The following is a 6,735-nucleotide window of genomic DNA, read 5'->3' on the forward strand; positions in this document are numbered from 1 at the left end:
GGTCTTGTCAATAGCCAATGATCGCTGTGTGGGCGGGCTCTTAGAATGTCAAGGTGTCTTTGATATTGGAGTGGGGAAACCAGTGACTACTGCTTGCTTACTTTGCCTCCTCTACAGTATTGTAAGTAAGCCATTGCTTATTGCAGACAAACTGTGTACAGCATTCTTAAGCTATTTGCAAACGCGACAAATTGATCTTCAGTGTTGCCTTCAGATTCGCGCACTTTTTGTCGTTAAAACATAAACTGCTAGAAACACTCAACAGACCAGGCAGCATGTGAGGGAGGAAACTTTTCATCCGTCAAAACTGGAAGAGTGAGAAACAAGTTAGTTTTAAGACACAAGAAAGACTGAATTGCTGGAAATCTGGGCCACACACAGAATGCTGGAGAACCTCAGCAGATCAGGCAGTATTTATGGAGAGAAATGGACAGTCGACCTTTCATCAGGACTCCATGAACGATGAAGGGTCTTGAGCTGAAACATCAACTGGCAAGTTCAAGTTTACTGTCATCTAAATAAAGGCATCCATTAGTCTTGCGAGACCATGGATCTGTGCCTGGAAAGTCTTCATTCTCCAGGGCACAGGCCTGGGCAAGTTTGTATGGAAGACCAGCAGTTGCCCATGCTGCAAGTCTCCCCTCTCCACGACACCAGTGTTGTCCAAGGGAAGGGCATTAGGACCCATACAGCTTGGCACCAGTGTCGTCGCAGAGCAATGTGTGATTAAGTGCCTTGCTCAAGGACACAACACATGTCGCCTCGGCTGGGGCTCGAATTCACAACCTTCAGGTCGCTAGTCCAATGCCTTAACCACTCGGCCACGTGTCATCTACCTGTACATATATACCACCAAATGCAACAACATTCCTCCAGACCATGGTACACCCACAATACATATATCACGCACAGCACATAAACAAAATATTACCTGAAATAAGTTAATATAATTCAAGTGCATTTGAAGTGTTCAGCAAACAGTAAACAGCAAACAGCTCACCGTCCCAGTGATGAAACCTTGGTGGTGGTAGGGTCATAGCATGAGGGAAGAGCCTATTACTCAGTCAATGGTCCCAAGTCATATGCAATGTTCCTGCGTTTACCAGCAGTTTCTTAAGAGCGTTCTGAGTTTACCAGCCCTGTCTCAAGAGCATCAGTTCTGTCTTGATGGCAGTTGCCTTGAAGCCTGCAGGGACAGTGGGCTGCTGCAGAGAGATCTTAAAGCGGTCTGCTAATGTTGTATGTTTAATATTTCAGTAATATTGTAATTATATTGTTTGATTAAGCATTCCTCACTCATTATGGGTTATATGTAAATGTTTGTGGATAGCACATGTCCTCAAGCTACCACATCATGCGTGTACACCTCACTAAAAATAAAAACAAAACCAAGCCGATGCATCTCCCAGCTCTGTGTTCTTTTTTTCAATTTGTTTTATTTTTGGAGTTACAAAACATAGCAGTTACGATTTCTGTTAGCTGGGCTGCAAAACCCTTCACCGCTGTCCATTTCTCTCCATGAATGCTCTCTGATCATTGAGTTCCTCCAGCACTCTTTCTGTAATGCTCTACGGTGGTTTTAAATTGCTGAGGCAGCAGGGGATTGCAGCACCAGTAGTGAGCTCGAGATGGGGGGAGGAGCCCCCACAGGACTACTCTTTGATTCGGTGGACTGGGGATTCATTGTCAGAACTGAATGAATATGCCACAGTTGTCACTGACTTCAAGACCTGCGAGGATGAGCGTGTGCCTTCGAGAACATTCTGGACATATCCAAGCAAGAAGACATGGATGAATCAGAAGATTCATAATCTGCTGAGCACTCAAGACTGTGACATTCAAGATTGCTGATCCAGAATTCTACAAAAAATCCAGGTACAATCTGTGGAAGGTTACCATAGGAGCAAAAAAGAAATTCTGAGTAAAGTTAAAGACCGAATCAGATGCTCAAGAATTTATGACAGCCATTACTTCCAATGGGATACTTATTATTCCAGTGTGTTCTGGTAACAACTGAACCCAGGTGCGGAGAACGACAGACTCCCATGTTGAGAAGAAAACAAGAGTTTATACCTAGGAGTATCAAGAGAACATTGGTGGCTCAACTGAGCAACACCATGGGACAAATCATTCTCAAAACAAAGACCTAATGATAAGTGTTAATCAGGAGTCTGCTTTAAATAATCACAGCATGCAGAAAACCCGTGCCAGTCAAAATAAATTTGACAGATTAAACAGAAAGCACGAGGGCTTAACAACTGTTAAGACAACAATTAACAAGTACCGGTGCTTTAGAAACGTCATGCCCCATGCTCTAAGGCTCGCTGCACAGGCATACAGGGCTCATGACACTTCCACCCTCCATAAGGCTAGCACCAAATGGCCTGGGGAGTCCCAGGGAAATCAAGGCAAAGTTGATAAACTCAAGCCAGACCTGATGCTGTTGAGACAGGGCTGGTAAACTTGAGACAGAACTACTGCTCTCGTGACAGGGCTGGTAAACTCAAGACAGACCTAATGCTCTCGTGACAGGGCTGGTAAACTCGAGACAGACCTGATACACTTAAGATTGGACTGGTAAACTCAGGAACATTGTATATAACCAGAAACATTGAATAACATGGGAGACACAGCCTTGTTGACCTAGAGAACCTAGGATGAAACTTTGAATGTAAACTGGAGTATCTCTGAATGTACACTCGGAATATAGACTTGGGAAATGCATTGAGAAGAGAAAACACCCTTGTCTCCAGCCAATCGATGTCCAAGCTGCTGTTGAACCTCTGCTAGATCTATTGATAACGGGGTTCTACACTGTCATGGTGTGTGCTGGCAGCGACTGAACCCAGGTGCAGAAGAACGACAGACTGGCATGTAGAGAAGAGTTTATACATATGAGTACCAATGGAATATTGGTGGCTTGACTGAATGACACCGCAAGATGAAACATTCTCAAAACAAGGACCCCATGGTAGGTGTTAATCAGGGGTCTGCTTTAAATAATCACAGTATGCACAAAACCTGTGCCAGTCAAAATAAATTTGACAAGATTAAACAGTAAACACTAGGGATTAATAACTCTAGTTAAGACAACAATTAACAAAAACCGGTGCTCTGAAAACCTTAGACCCCAATGCTGTATGGCTCGCTGCACCGACCGCAGGGTTCATGACACTTATTGCTCGTTACACCACTGGCTTTGAGGGCAGCAATGAAGGTCCTCTATTTCTGCTGGTGTTCAGTGCTTCCTTCATCATGTCAGTTGTGTGGAGACTCATGAATACCATCACACTCTGACATAGAAGAATTCTTCATTGCTGTTTCTGCAACAATTTTGTTTTATCAGTCAGGGTTGTTAGCCCTGAACTGAATCATTAAATCTGGAGGACCTTGGTCTGTCCTCAGTCCTTTGAACTGTTTGCCATGGGTGACCCGACTGAGAGCCAAAGCAGTAATCATTGCCTCCATCCAGCATAGCTCTCCATGACATTGAGACTCACAAGCCTCCACACCTAGACAAGACTGTGGTCCTCTTGGAGGACTTCCTACAAGGTGAAACCTAACATCCTAAATGGTTGTGATGCTTCGCTCCCCAATGAGCTCACTGCACTTTATTCATGCTTTGAAAGGAAGAATAAAACTCTACCTGTGCGAATCCCTGCTGCAAAAGGCTCTGATGGTGTACCTGGTAGGGCACTGAAAATCTGTGCCAACCAACTAGCTGGCGTGTTCAAGGACACCTTCAATCGCACTGCTGCAGTCAGAGGTTCTCATTTGCATCAAAAGGACATCAATGGGGTCCAAAGGCAGGGTGAGCTGCCCCTATGACTATCACTCGTTGCACTCACATCGTCTGTAATGAAGTGCTTTGGGATTTTGATCATGGCTTGAGTTATTTCTTGCCTATGCAAGGACTTAGACCTGGTACAATTTGCCTAATTCCAGAATAGGTCTACAGCGGATGCAATCTCACTGACTCCCCACTCGGCCTTGGACTACCTGGACAACAGCAATACTTATGTCAGTTCAACATTCAACACCATCACCCCCTTAGTACTAATCAATAAGCTTCAAAACCTGGGCCTGCGTACCTATCTCTGGATCTGGATCTCGGATTCCTCATTGGAGGACCACAGTCAATGTGGATCGGAAGTCACATTTCTGAAGATCTATATTGGGCCCAACATATTGATGCAATTACAAAGAAGGCACACCAGTGAAAATATTTTAGTAGGAGTTTGAGAAGATTTGTTATGAGGACTAGCAAATTTCTACAGATGTATTATGGAGAACATTCTAACTAGTTGTGTTACCCTCTGATGCACAAGATTATAAAAAGCAGCAGAGGGTTGTAAACTGAGCTAGTTCCATTGTGGGCACTAGCCTCACCAGCATCAAGGGCATCTTCAAAAGGTGATGCCTCAAAAAGACAGTATCCATCATTAAGGACTTTACTGCCCAGGACATGTCCTTTTCTTATTACTCTTACTACTACCTCCATCAGGGAGGAGATACAGGAGACTGAAGACACACACTCCACATTTTAGGAACAGCTTTTTCACACACACAACACACACACACACACACACACACACACACACACACACACATCTTATTGTAATTTAATTCTGATTCTGATAGGATGAAGGGGAAAGGTAAACTCCACCTTTGATTATCTGGAATTCCCAATGGTCCAGCAAATGACGCAGCTAGAGGTGATTCCCATGCCCTCTTTCACTCCCTGGTTCCTGTGCACCCCTTCACTCTCTTGATTCAAAGGTTTCAAAGATATGATTAATGTCAGAGAAATGTATGCAATATACATACTGAAATTCTTTTTCTTCGCAACCATCCACGAAAACAGAGGAGTGCCCCAAAGAAAAATGAATGACAGTTAAATGTTAGAACCCCAAAGCCCCCCCAGCTCTGAGATTCTCACTGTGTCCTGTGGTCCATTGAATTTCCACTGGTTACGTTTCCCACATTCCTAATCCCTATGCACTGAGGAAGGCAGGCCATGGCAGGACAGCACCTTTTGACTGGGGGCTACCTTGCTTAAGGCAGGCTGCAGCTGTCCATTAAGATCCAACAATCTCTCCCACCTTTGGAAGCAACCCCTGGCACCACGCTCCATGTCAATTGAGCACAGTGGCTTATAACTGATAACTGCTGCTTCCCGTGTCCTGTCAACGCCATGAGGTGAAGCAGGAGTGTCCTCTCCTGAGTACTGTCGACTCTGCAAGGTGAGTCGATACTCGAACCAGTACGCAAGCCAGGTCAGTACAATATGGAGAGCAAGCTGTTGCCCATGCAGCAGGCTCCCCATGGCTGGAGCATGAATCCAAAGGAACAGCAGAAACCCATATAACTTGGCATAGGTGGCATTACAAGTGTTGCCAATCAGGGTTGAACTCAGCGTAGTTCTGCCTTACGGACTCCAGCTCCAAGAATTTCCTCAGGCTTCATAGTCTACTGAAAGCTGAACCTGCGGCTTTCAGGTCTGGCAATCCAGAGACCAACAGGAATTTCCAAATCCAACCTCCAGAAGGCTACCGCAAGTTGCTGATGATGCCACTGTTGTTGGCCAAATCAAAGATGGTGACGAATCAGCATATAGAAGGAAGGCTGAAAATCTTACCGAATGGTATCACAACAACTTCTCATTCAACATCAGCAAAACCAAAGAGTTGACCATTCTCAGTATTATTTATTTACTTCTTTTTATATTCACATGGTTTGTCTTCTTTTGCACATTGCTTGTCAGTGTTTGTGTGTAGCTCTTCATTAATTCAATTTACTTTGTTCTACTGTGAATGCCTGCAAAAATGAATCTCAAGGTATATACACACACGCTATCATAATATACTTTCAACTTTGAATAAGCAAGTAGAAACTCATCTAGAGAAAGAGAATACATAACAATACAGTAACTCATATTGTTACACTTACAATTATTAGTTTTTTTGCAAACTTTTATTAAACATATAGTAAAATACAGATTACATTAAAGTATTTTCTCAAGTTATGGAATACATTCAACGTACATCTTTTTTAAAATGTAAGTGGCTTATCATGGGCTCAATGTTAAACATTTATAAGTTTATATAACAATTTGATAAGAAAATCTTTTTAATTTGTGCATCAGTTAAAATCTGTATTTTTTAATAGGGAAGAATATTAAATACAGATTTCATAGTGTAGAAGTCTTATAAAACTTTACACAAAATTATTTTCTATATTTAAATCTCCATTTGTAGCTTTAATATCTGAATTTTAGTTATTAGTCATGAAGATAATGTTGTACAATATGCTGCACTTTCAAGAATAGTATTTTGTAGCTTCTAAATCTTCATCTCTGAATATTGACAGAAAAGTTGATTTGAAAGTGTTTTGTTTTACATGAAAGAAATGACACTGCATAAAAATGCAAAATACAGTTACAATAGAAATAATTTTTTTTGCAAAAGTAAAAGATTATGTCTAGTGATAGTCTTATAATGTACAATTATCATACATCCATTCATGTGCCTTCATAATCTTGCCCCAACCTTTCTCTGTAAATTTCTGGATCTAAGTCCTCAGAGAACACATTCCTATTGATGGATAGTTTAAGGAACATCCTGGTACTAAACTCTGGAATGCCTTCCCCAAGCCAGTCTCTCTTTACATTTATGCTCCTTTTGAAGGTAGTCATTAATGTTTACCTCCTCTAGCTCTTTAACCAAGATTTAATTC

The sequence above is a fragment of the Mobula hypostoma genome, chromosome 2 (assembly GCF_963921235.1).
Source record: "Mobula hypostoma chromosome 2, sMobHyp1.1, whole genome shotgun sequence".
Classification (NCBI taxonomy): domain Eukaryota; kingdom Metazoa; phylum Chordata; class Chondrichthyes; order Myliobatiformes; family Myliobatidae; genus Mobula; species Mobula hypostoma.